Here is a 13,482-nt window from a genome sequence, read left to right as displayed (position 1 = left end):
GCAAGGTGCATAAGATAGTTGATGCCCTATACTCTTCTCACCCCCCGAGGCAGAATTTGGTGACTACTTCAGTTGATGAATGCTGGCAGTGGGGAGCAGGGGCAGCTATCTGGTTGTTCCTGCTGAGCCCCCTGGCTCTTTCCTTCTGCAGGAGGACCCACAGCGGTGTGCCCTAGCCTGTGCCTCCAGAGCTAGCCTGCTGCCCTCAGGCCTGGTGGAGCAAAATTTAACAGCCACTCTTGACAGCTTCTGCATGCAGAAAGTGGGTGGGAGCAGTATAATTGGAGCAAACACAAATCTGTGGAAAAGCTGAATTGCCATTTCTTGCGCTTCAGCTTTAAAGAGAGAGTTTTTACAGGGAAAGACGGGACATGGCACTGCAAAGCATGGACCTGTGCCTGAACCTGTGCAGAGCAACAGGTGTGTTTCCAAGCACAATTCAAAGGGTTGGTGCTGACCTTTAAAGCCCTCAACAGCCTCGGCTCTGTATACCTGGATTAGCGTCTCCACCCCCATTGTTCTGCCCGGACACCGAGGTCCAGCGCCGAGGGCCTTCTGGTGGTTCCCTCCCTGTGAGAAGCAAAGCTGCAGGAAACCAGGCAGAGGACCTTCTCGGTAGTGGCGCCTGCCCTGTGGAACACCCTCCCATCAGAAGTCAAGGAAATAAACAACTATCTGACTTTTAGAAGACATCTGAAGGCAGCCCTGTTTAGGGAAGTTTTTTTTAATTTATTGTTTTATCCTGTTTTTACTATTCTGCTGGGAGCCGCACAAAGTAGCTGGGGAATAAATGTGCCACATGCGCGGGGTATAAATAATAAAATTGTTGTTGTTGTTAGGATAAGTCTTAGATTCCGATCACAGGTGGTACTCATCATCTTTGCCATGGGATATGCCAAGCAAAGGAAAACACGGAGCTGGAACAAGGAGTTGTGTGCCATATGCAGGCTCCCGAGAGGTCCAGGGGAGCCAAAAAGGTGACCTCTCCCTCTCCCCAGCCCAAACCATCCACGAGGGCACCAACCAATCCTGTTTCCATTCCATAACTGGATTAAAATGGATCTAAATGATCACTTTTCTCCAAGACTGTCTGGAAGAGACTGCAAACCTTAAGGTGACCTTCCTCAGATGGTGAGAACAGTAAATTGAGTTCACTTCCTGACAATTATTTATGTTATTTGCTACAGTTTATAAACAGTAAAAGTATCCTCATCGCAATACAACGTAGAAATGGAGCTGCATTTGTGAAGTGTTTTGGGGGGAGGTTGGTGGGGGGAGGGGAGTCAAATAAAAGGCATGCAATGCTGACCTAATTAAGACTGCTAGACTGCAATGAGGTTCCAGAATCCAAATAAGCAGACGAGAATAGATTAAGCTCTGCCATTTCACTGTTGACTGAGTAATAGACCACACATTTCATTTACAGGTGATTTGCACAAAAACAGGATTTTGTGCCAGCACTCAGTTAGAAGAGCAAATTAATAAAAATATTTTAAAAGGATAAGACGCAACAGAATTGATAAGCCAGTAGTACCGTATAAAATCCAGATGTGTCATTTGCAGCTCCTTGTAAAGAGTAGATCTCCCTGGTAACTGTTGGTGTTACAGTTCATCTCTTGATTTCGCAGGCCTTTACATGAACTTTACAGGTAGGCCCTTTACATGAACTAGGAATAAACCAGGAAGTCTCTGATTAAACAGAGTTTCCCCTTTTGTCAAAATTGGGAATCTATGGCTTAAACCAACTGACAGCTGTGAAGGGAAGAGTGATCCTTCACATCTCATTGCTCAGGCAAGCTAGGTTCACCTGAAGTGGGCCGTATGGTCCTCTGCTCTTAAGACCCCAACCTATCTAATGTGAAAGTGGGTGAGCTGAATAGGATACCAGCTCAGGCTGCAGTCCTATACATCTGAGGTGGTAAACTTCAGCCCTAGGGCAAAAGGTGATCCTCAAGCCCTCATGACTCTTCCCCACACCCAGCACCTTTCACTGACTCTGCTTGGCAGCTTCCTGGAGGGGTTTTGCCCCAGTGGAATGTCTCTTACTTGGTTGACTAGAGGCTGGTAAGAAGTGTGTGTGTATACATATTTTTTGCAGATGGAATGTCACCTACTAAAAACAGGTAAGAGTCACCTCAGTTGCCTTTGACCGCACCACTTTGCCTTTGACCGCACCCATTGCTCACATGCAGCACTCCAGAAGGGAATGTGCCCCTCAGGCTTTAAAAGGTTCCCCACCAAGCAGGCATGCCTAGAACTGCACTGCAAGTGGTCTTGCACTCGCTTCCACCTTGCACCACAGTAGCAACCATGCAACAGCATTAAAGCATCTAAACTCTGCAAGATCCCAAGTAAGAGCCAGTGTGGTGTAGTGGTTAAGAGCAGTAGTCTCGCAGTCTGGGGAACCGGGTTCGCGTCTCTGCTCCTCCACATGCAGCTGCTGGGTGACCTTGGGCCAGTCACCCTTCTCTGAAGTCTCTCAGCCCCACTCGCCTCACAGAGTGTTTGTTGTGGGGGGGGGGGAATGGAAAATGTTAGCCGCTTTGAGACTCCTTAAAGGGAGTGAAAGGCGGGATATCAAATCCAAACTCTTCTAAGGCAAATATGAGGTGTGGCATGGGAGATGCAATGGCATTGTGTTCGTGATCATGTCTGAATAATGGTTTCTAGAGTTAGGATAGGATACTGTTGCTTACTGATTATCTTCCTTTTCACCATTGTATTCCTTCTTCCCTCAGCAGAGTTCAAGGTGCCATGTTGTTGTTTAGTCGTTTAGTCATGTCCGACTCTTCATGACCCCATGGACCAGAGCACGCCAGGCACTCCTGTCTTCCTGTCTGCCTCCCGCAGTTTGGTCAAACTCATATTGCTAGCTTCGAGAACACTGTCCCACCATCTCGTCTTCTGTCGTCCCCTTCTCCTTGTGCCCTCCATCTCTCCCAACATCAGGGTCTTTTCCAGGGAGTCTTCTCTTCTCGTGAGGTGGCCAAAGTATTGGAGCCTCAGCTTCACGATCTGTCCTTCCAGTGAGCACTCAGGGCTGATTTCCTTAAGAATGGAGAGGTTGGATCTTCTTGCAGTCCATGGGACTCTCAAGAGTCTCCTCCAGACCAGAATTCAAAAGCATCCATTCTTCGGCGATCAGCCTTCTTGATGGTCCAGCTCTCCCTTCCATACCTCACTACTGGTCAAGGTGCCATTCACAGGGTTATTCCATTTCCTCCTCACAACCACCTGAATAAATTACAATAAGAAATAATGACGTACCCAAGATCATCCAATGAGCTTTTAGCCCCACCTTGGCCACTGAGTCTTCTTTGTGCAACCACATGCTGTGTATGGTTGTCTGCAGAGACATTCCAGTGAGGGAGCACTTGCTCATGCCTGGGAGCTCCACACAATCAGGACACCTGCCCAACCTGAGTCGTGTGGTGCTCCTACACGAGCAGGTGTCCATGTGCTGGAACCTCTCTGCAGACCACTATCCCATCCCGTCATTGCAGGAAGACCTGTGGGGGGGCAAGGCTAAAAGTGCAGCCCTGCTCTGCTGTCAATGCAAATATGCCCCGCACACTTGTTAACACATGAGACTCTTGAGATGTAGAAATGTGCAGCTGTAGAGCTTTTTAGCAATGACCTCCCTAGCTATAATCTCCTAAAGAGAAGAGAGGCCTGTAGAAAACACAGAAATGCACTATTGACACTTAGTCAGCAGAAGTTGGGCCTATTGTTTGAGGAACTGTCATGTCAAACTTTGAAGAGGTAGAAGCAAATTTGGAGACCTATGAAACCAGTCAGGCTGTATAAGAAACTGGGCTGCAAACAGTCCTGTGTGAAGCTCATGCCTTCCCATTATCTCCATCCTGTAGTTCAAGCTTCAAATAGGTAAGAGGACCACTTTTCCCCATTACTCCATCTAAGTTACTCTGTGGATGTCCTTGTGGCTATTTTATGCGTTTGTCAAATCCATATGAGATGTGCATGTGCTAGCCTGTTCTCACAGATGGCACTATCTTCTCCTGGCGACGGGCTGAAAGGAGCAAATTCTGAAAATGTTGCATTATCTCCTCATTTAGGAGAGCATTTAGGGACTGTAATTAAGGAGGTGTTGGAAGGTTTTTACATCACGTTTTCCAAGAAAGGTTTTGCAATATTGTTCTGTTTGGAGAAGTGCTATCCCTTTTGATCGTTCTCCCCGGCCCCCCCCCGCCCCCAAAAACGTCTGGCTGAAAAACAACACTCACTTCACTCCACACACACACACACACACACACACACACACACACAGCCCCCCGTCTGCCTGGACGTGTGCTTAGGCCGCCCGAATGGAGCGTAGAAACGGGGCGCCCCCATCCTTCCCTTCCCCGTCCCCCACGAGTCCTCTGCATCTGCCCAGATTTCAACTCCCGCCCGTCCTGGAGGAGGTAAACAAGCCCAAGCCTCCTCCTCCTCCTCCTCCTCGGAGCTCCGCAGCGCCGCCTGGAAGCGCGTCTCGGGCCCGCCGGGCCGCCAGAAGGGCTCTTGGGCTGCTCCGTCCAAGGAGGAGGAGGAGGAGGAATCTCCCTCCCGGGCGGGCGGGCTGGCGGGGGGGCGCCATTCCTCCGCCATCCCCGCCGAGAGGCAAGGGGCCTCCCCCCCCCCCCGCAAGCCCCGCAGTCGCAGCCGAAGCCCCCGCCCGGGAAGGAGGCGGGAGGCGAGCGGCAGAGCGCGGCCTCGGAGCCCAGCTGCTCCCTCCCGCCTCCCGGGCGCGCGCGCGCGCGGCACTGCGGAGGCGCCTGCGCAGAGGGAGGGGCGGGGGCCTCGCGCGGCGGAGTCTGCGAGGCGAAGGGCGGGGCTGGCCAAGGAGGGAACAGAGGGTTATTCGAGGTGAAGCGGGGCGGAGTCGCGCCGAGGGGGCGGGGCGGGGGGCGGAGCCGGGGAGGGAGGGAGGGAGGGAAGACGAGGCGCCGAGAGAGGCGGGGGGGGGGGCGTGTGCCCCATTCCTCGCTGCTTGGCCGCGGGACCCGCACTGCTCTCTCTGGGTGCCTCTGGGGCTCCTTCTTCGGGGGGGGGGGGCTCGGCAAGGGGGTCGAGCTGCGGGCGCGGCTCCCACGGGGCACGTGTCCGGTCACCTCCAGAGGGGGCTGCGGGGGACCAACGTGGGGATCTGGTGACTGAAACGAGGCAGCGCCTCTGATGCGGGGGGAGGATGGAACAAAGTGTTCGAAAAACCAGCCCCAGGAAGCGCATCCCTCTGACTCACAGGGAAAAGCTGCAGGCAGAAGCAGCAGCAAAAACAGCCCCCATCACGGCCAATGTGTCATTTGCGTACACTCGTGCTACGGGGGGGGGGGCGGCCTTTTTCTTAAGAGGAGGGCCCTGTGGTGCCCCCAGCGTGTACTGCTATGTCTAATCGTGCTATTTATAAATATGTACCAGTCTTAAGCCCGCGTGGGCGGCGTATCCTGAAGCCCCCTCCCCCCCCGCAAGTAGGTGGCTGCGCGCGTGAGAAAACGAGGGGGGAGCGACCTCCTCTTCCTCGCAAGCAAGCCATCCGCTCTCCACGCATTCGCCCTCCCTGGGAGCTGTTATATGGGGGGGGGCGGAGGGGGTGTGGGAGGCACCTGGTTGCATTTGTGCCGAGCAAACGTGCCAGGCTGTCAGATCTTGCATTTGCCCTTAAAAATAAAAAAGTACAGGGAGCCCCGCGGGGGGTGGAAAAGAAGGTCTGCAGCAGCTTCCCCGGCGCCCCAGGGCGAAAAAAGGGACGCGGTGATCCGGCGTTTCCTCCGACTGACATGCAGGCGGATGACGGCCGGGGCCAGAAGTCACGCAGCCCCCCCCCCCCCGCCTGCCTGCCTGTCTCTGAGGTGGAGGTGCTAATTTCAGTGCGGCTCACGTGGGTCCGGGCTCCCTGCGCTTCCTGCACGAGCTGGGGGCGGGCTTACCAGCCCCCAATCTAGGGCAGTTTGTTCAACTGCAGTAAAGGGAGCTCGATGTTCCAGCAGCGAAGGGATTTCTGAGAACTGGGACTGTGTCCTCAGATGAACTCTCCTCCTCCTCCTCCCCCTCCCTTCTGCTGCCTGCAGAACAGCTTTAAAAGGGCGATGTCTGTACTTTTGCCTGAGCAGCGCGTGGCTTCGGTGCACGTACATCTGCAGCCTGCAGTGCAGTCGCTTGGTGCGGCCCCACCACCATTCGCTCTGCATTAAAGAGGCGAAGGCTGCTGAACTTCGGCAAACAAAGTTGTGTGGAGGGGCTCGGGGACGCTTCGGGGACCTCAACTTCGCCGTGTTGTAAGAAACGTGGTACACGTAGCCAGTTCCCTATACTGTACGTGCAAGCAGCCGAATACTTGCTCACATCCCTCGATGTGGAGAATTGTTCTTCCTGTAAGGCAGAGAGCAGCACCGTTTCAGCCCTCCCACCACTTCGCCGCCCCTCCCCGCCTCCGCTTTCTGCAGATTTCCTGTACAGAGTACATTTCCTAAAATGTGTCATTAGCAGAAGCAGTTTCACTAGGGCAGTTCTGGAGAGCCTTGCATCCCTTCATGATGGCTCACTCGAGACAGACAACAGGATCAATTCCCTCTTTGTCTCTTCATCTCACATTCTTCGGTTCTTGCCCAACGCCTTGGAATGTTCTTCCCATAATTATGTCCAAGGCCTCACCCACTTTTTATTCATATCCCTTCCTAGGACCTTCAGATAGGGGAAAGCTGCTAGATTCTTCATGTGTTTCCTGCATGTCCTCCTGTGCGTCAAAGTTGAATATGTCAAAGGGGTTTTTAGAATAAGCACCACTCAGTGGATAATACTGGTGACAAGGCCAAATGTGGGGGCAGGTGACCCCAGGAACCACCTGCTGTGTTGAGCAAGGGGTCTGCAGGAACACCTGCTATCCTCTATCAAACAAAGTCAAAGCGCTGCCCTCCACATGTTGTTGGACCATAACTCGCATGATCCCTGACTATTGGGCATGCTGGCTGAAGCTGATGGGACCAGGGGTGCATCAACCTCTGGAGAGCACCGTGTCTGCTCTCTACAGGCTATCTAGTCAACGATCCACTCAAAAGCAGAAACAAAGGGCTCAGGCCAGTCCTGGGGAATCTGTCCCTCCCCACCCCACCTGCAGGGCTCCAACTTCCATCAGCCACAGCTAGCATGGCCAAAGGTCAGGCAGGATGGGAGTTGGAATCCAACAAAATCCGTAGGGCTAAGCTGGAATAAAGAGTGCCGGAAGAAATATCTACAACCCTAGATATGCAGATGACACAACCTTGATGGTAGAAAGTGAGGAATTAAAGAACCTCTTAATGAGGGTGAAAGAGGAGAGCGCAAAATATGGTCTGAAGCTCAACATCAAAAAAACGAAGATCAGGCCACTGGGCCCATCACCTCCTGGCAAATAGAAGGGGAAGAAATGGAAGTAGTGACAGATTTTACCTTCTTTGGCTCCGTGATCACGGCAGATGGTGACAGCAGTCACAAAATTAAAAAACGCCTGCTTCTTGGAAGAAAAGCGATGATAAACCTAGATAGCATCTCAAAAAGCCTTGTCGAAAAAGATCCATATACTGAAAGCTATGGTTTCCCCAGTAGTGATGTACGGAAGTGAGAGCTGGACCACAAAGAAGGCTGACCGCCGGAAAATTTATGCTTTTGAATTGTGGTGCTGGAGGAGACTCTTGAGAGTCCCATGGACTGCAAAAAGATCAAACCTCCATTCTGAAGGATCATGAAGCTGAGGCTCAAATACGGTACTTTGGCCACCTCATGAGAAGAGAAGACTCTCTGGAAAGAAAACCTCTGATGTTGGGTAAGATTGAGGGCACAAGGAGAAGGGAATGACAGAAGATGAGATGGTTGGACAGTGTTATAGAAGCGACCAACATGAACTTGATGAAACTCCGGGAGGCATTGGAAGACAGGAGTGCCTGGCGTGCTCTGGTCCACAGGGTCACGAGGAGTTGGACATGACTAATCAACTAAACAACAAAGCACAAAAATATGCAATAGTTCTAGACTCCATGAGGACCACAAACAAAAAAACAAGCACTCAGTCTCCATTGATTCTAGAATAAGATGCCATGTGTACATAGCCTGATGGAGACCAGCTCTTTCCAAAGGCCACACAATCAGCCTAGAAACTCCCCATGTTGAGTTGATGAAGTGAAATATGGAAATATCCTTTAGTCAGAGTAGAAACTACCAGAGCAAGGTCCAATTTTATTATGACAGCTTTTATTTTAAAATTGTGCTCTTTCCTACAGGGTGTAACTTTGTTAGCTGGAACATGTTCTGTAATATATATTTTTAATGTGATTTTCTTAGCTGAAACTATGAGCTGTCTGTATTACTAAGGCACTTACTACATTGCTATTTAAACACAATTGGATGCATTCTGAATTCAGATTCCTCTGACCTATTTTGAATGCTCTGAAACCTAGACTACCTTCCATCACACTAAAGCCAATGGATCCTAGAAAGCATTTGAAACAGAAAGCTGTCTTTTTTCTGATTAATAATAAATACAGTGCAAAGTATACATGCAGTTATAGCTAAATGATTTAAAGGTCAACCAAGAAAAAAAACCTAGGCCCGAAAGTAGCAAAGCTCTTGATACTTAGAATTTTTTAAACACTTTTCCTTGTCGCTGGCTAAATCTAGCCGGAGTAGTCGTATCTGCCCACCAGTAACTTGATGCCTCTTCACCAATAAGCATATTGAACTGTCACTGAAGGTTCAGACTGAAAGACCTTGCACACACTCAGAACACCATAGAAGCCCCTTGTGATAATGTGGTTTTTACATATTCTTTAGCATTGCTGAAATATCAGTGTTAAAACTGTGTAAAATTTCAGAACATAAATATATCAGATTATTAAAATTTCGCCATCCACTATGAAAGGAAATTTCAGTCCAACATCAGTTTTATCCAATATTTCAAAAGCCTGTTGTCAGAAAATAAAAACACATTTTAGATATTCTGCATTTATTTTATGATTCAGCCCTTGTTGAATAAGTAATGAAAGCAAAATCAACCAAGAGAACCATATACAATAACAGTTCATTTAATTTTTCTAACTTTTCACTCTGAATAGATAAGGATCATATCACTTCTGAAAAGTTCTCAAGATTCAGTTTAGTACATCCTACATAGCTATTATAAGGTGTCATAAAGGCTGCAATCCAATGCCATTTACCTAGAAGTTAGTCCCACTGAATCCAATGGGAGTTACTTCTGAGTAGCCATGCATAGACTTGCACTGTAATACTTTGATATACAATATTTAATATTTATATATTAATTTCAGTTCCAAACTGTTGGATATATTATGTCTTAATCTCCTAAATAAGACAATACTCTCACAGTCACTCTCCTTTGGAACTTATCTTGAAAGTGGTCTTAACAGTCTTGAGCAATAGGGCAAGCAACACTCATCCTAGATAATTTTACATTAACCAATTCTCCATTGGATGATATTCAATTATGGTATTCTGCTTGCACAACAGGACTTCCCCTTTCTCTCCTTCCTTCTTCGGTCCCCCCTCCAGGTCAAATCCTCTGGAGAGTTGGGGGGGACACTAAAGAGCTGATGGGGGCAGAGGGGAAGAAGAAGGAGAGGACCTGCTACATACGCTGGTGCAACATTAGATCTCACCCATATATTCTTTTATGTCATTTGGATTTTTCTAATTCTTGACATGTTAGTTTATCCATGTCTCATTTCAGCCCTTCTGTTTTTTAAAATAATTTGCTCAACTTATGCTCTGTTTAGAAATATATCTTTACTTCTTTGTTACTCTTTTGCTATTGAATAGAATCCTTTTCCTATTCAATTTAGGAGTCTGTAACTAACTTTTATTTACATTTTTCTTTACTTTTACTTCCTCCTCCTCCTGATGCCTAGCATACTTGCCACTGAGAACTGGTTGAATGGATTTCTTTCAGCACTGAAGAAATCCTGTAAACCTTTTTATTTTATATATACCCGATTACATTCCCTTATATCTTTTATCTTTCCTTCTTCTTCCTCTTCATTTTGTGTGGCCAATGAGATCTGGACAGAGTTTCTTTGTAACTAGTATTTATTGTGTGCTTGCTTGCTTTGTTTCCTGAAACTACAGATTCTTGAAGCCTATAGAAGAGCGTAAAGGGATGGAAAAGTCAGGAGGTTTTGCTCCTAGCACCACAGATGCAAGAATTGAAAAGTCCAGGAGTTTCTTCTATCCTTTGGCATGGTAAAGGAAGCAGGAAGAAAATGAGTGTTTGCGTTACATCACACTGCCTTCTTATCTCTCTGAACCCCAACATATTTTGCTGAAAGACTAAGAAGAAGTCAAACTGTCAGAGAGGCACTGTGAGATGGGCCTGTGAATTCACGGGGCAAGTCCATTGTATTTCAGGCTCCACTACCCCATCTGTAAAGCTTACTGGGAAGATACAAAGAACAGGAAATGCATCTGCACTAAGCTCAGGTATAGATTGCTCTGTACATCTAAATGAATGAAGGGGGAAGCTGTTAACTCTCTCTTGGTTCACATTTATCTGGAACTTGCTTATATGCTATAAGAATAAGTTGTTGTGACGTGGGGTTTGTGATTTCAGCTCTCTTGACATAATATGCTGGAGACAGTTCTCTAGTAACACTTCTTTATTAAAGCAAACAAGACTGAGACTTGAGGAGGGGAGAGCTACATTTATAGGGACAGGGAACAAGCTAGAAAGGATACATTTTGGAGGGAACAATCTCAGGCAATCACAGTCCTGCCTTTTGGAGGCAACCAATAAGACAGAGGATCCAAATACAGCAGCTTAAATGAACCAATAGTAGCTGTACCCTCTGGAACCAAAAGGCGGTTACTTTACCCTAATGCAAATACAGACAATAATAATACAGATATAAAATCCTTTGACTCAATACACAACATAAATAATGTTCTTTTCCCTTCCCTCCCATTTACTCTCACAGTGTCCCTGCCTTTATTCAAGAATGGCACTCTGACCTGAATGCTGATCTGTTTGTCACTCCTTTACCCTAAGGTCACTATAGTCCTCTTTTTTGTCCCTCCACTAGAGGCAGCTTATGGTTTGTTTTCTTCATTCTGGTCAGTAGCCATCTCAAAGTACTTTCATGACTTGAACTTCATCTCAAGCAAAAGCTGTTGGTTGTGCTCAGTGTCTACACAAGAGACTTTGCCACAACGGGAGCACCTGTCCATTAGTTAACTGATTAGCTAATAAGCACCTGTGACAGCAAAGCCAGACCAGCATCTGGAGATGCAGTCCCTCAGAATTCCACCAGAGGGCTGGAGCCTCTCTCTAATTTGCTCCCAAGACAGCCAGTCAGAGGGAGGCGGAGCCAGCACTTTCGGAGGGAAAGTAAAAGAAGCCATTTCTGAGGGACAGACTTAGATAGGGCTTGATTTGAGATGAGACATAGGGCTCAGGTTGAGAGATAGGGATCAGGAGAGGTTTGTCTGAGGGAGAACTGGTTCTGTTTTGAGTGGAACATCCATTCTGAGGAGAACATCTAAAGCCAGAGAACAGAGCCTCTCAGTTTAGATAGGAAGACCCAGTTGAGGGTCTTGGGAAAGTAAAAAAGGATTTAAACTGGAGGGTTGAGTCTGAGGCAGGAGAGGAAGAAACTGTGGGAAGACACTCTTATTCTTGGGTCTCCTTCCAGTCAGGAGGCCAGAGATCTCCTGGGAAAAGACGACCCTCAAACCAATAACAAGAGCTGTGGGGACCCGCTGGGTCTGTTATACTAACTGGGATACCTCAAGAGTGAGATTGTTAAGAGAGAGGGGAACCGAGGAAAAGTGGCCCTCACTCGGGAACCAAGTTACTAATCTGTGAAGGAAGCTGTGCAGCATCAAAAGTATTTAACTAAAACCTCTCATAACTAAGTAAAGGAACAAGAAACTGAGTTAAGCATTTTACCACCTATTCTGGAAACCTGAGCATCTACCTGAAGTGTAACAACTGATTTTTAGCAACTGAAGTTTAAGAAAAGATGTGCACATACTACTGTGTTTAAGCCCATGACATCCTTGTATTTAGTTTAAGTGATAAGTTACCTTTTACTTGAAAGAACAAATTGCCTGGCCCAACTTTGTTTCACAAACTTCTCTCTGTAAATTTATTTATTTATTTATTTATTTATTTGTTAGCCGCCCTGAGCCCGGCTTTGGCTGGGGAGGGCAGGATATAAATAAAATTTATTATTATTATTATTATTATTATTATTATTATTATTATTATTATTAAATAAAACTCTTGTTTGTTTGTTCAGCTTCTGCCTAAGACTCTGAATCACTAAGGTAAATTGTAGAAATGTAATTGGTGTACTGTGAGGTAGGTCCACTATATTTAATTGGGGGCAGTCAGCGGAGTGAATCCGCTCATTGGGACAGAAAATCTACCTGCTTCACTAGCCACTTTGGAAATGTTACTAGGACTTGACAATGGTTATTATAATGAACAACTGAATGCATTACATAATCAAATTACTCATTTTTAAATGTTTTGACATGATTGTCTGGAACTCTGGGAACTTTAGTTCCATAATAGAGCTAAGGATATCTGTCTAGGAATTGTCAATACAACAAGACAAAATTTAACAGCGATAAATGCAAAGGTTTGCATTTAGGTACAAAGAATCAATGGTACAAAAAAAAGAAAAGAAAAGATGGGGGAGACCTGGCTTGGCAGCAGTACTAGTGAAAATAATGTAAGTGTCTTAGAAGATCACAGGCTGAACAAGAGCCATCAGTGTGATGTGATGCTACAGTAACAGAAACATAGTGCCCAAATCACGGGGTTGTAATAGGATCTGCACAGTTCAGACCATGTCTAAAGTACACTGTCTAGTTCTGGATGCCACATTAAGAAGGGCATTAAGAAATGGAGTGTGAACAAAGAGGATGATCAGGTTGGTGAGGGATTTTGGAAACCAAGTCCTTTAAAGAATGATTGAAAGAGCTGCATATGTTTAGCCTGGAAAAGAGAATATTAAGAGGTGACATGGTAGTGGTTTTCAAGTATCTGAAGGACCTTTATGGAGTAGATGGAGCAGACATGTTCTCTCTTGCTCCAGCAGGCAGAACTAGAACCAATGAGTGAAAGTTAAAAGGAAGCAGATTTTAGTTAAGCATAAGAGAAAACTCTAATGGCCACGGCTGTTTGACAGGAGAACAGACTGCCTCAGGAGGTGGTAGGTTCTTATCTCACTGGAGATGTTTAAGAAGAGGCTGAAAGGCCACATGTCACTGATTCTGCTCCTGCATTGCCAATTCTGCACGGAGTAGAACTTGGACTAGATGACGTTTTAAGCCAATTCTGATTCCATCCCTTGTTGCTGTTGACAGTTTTATAAATGGATTCCAGGAGGAAATGTGGCCACCTCAATTCATCCCATCTTTAGATGAATGACTTTAGGCCATTTGTTACCAGAAATCCCACAACTTAATTTGATCAGCATTTTCATCCACTACATT

Source organism: Podarcis gaigeae (genome assembly GCF_964106915.1).
Source record: "Podarcis gaigeae genome assembly, chromosome: 11".
Classification (NCBI taxonomy): Eukaryota; Metazoa; Chordata; class Lepidosauria; order Squamata; family Lacertidae; genus Podarcis; species Podarcis gaigeae.
The sequence above is the reverse complement of the archived record's forward strand: the minus strand, read 5'-3'. Positions refer to the sequence as shown.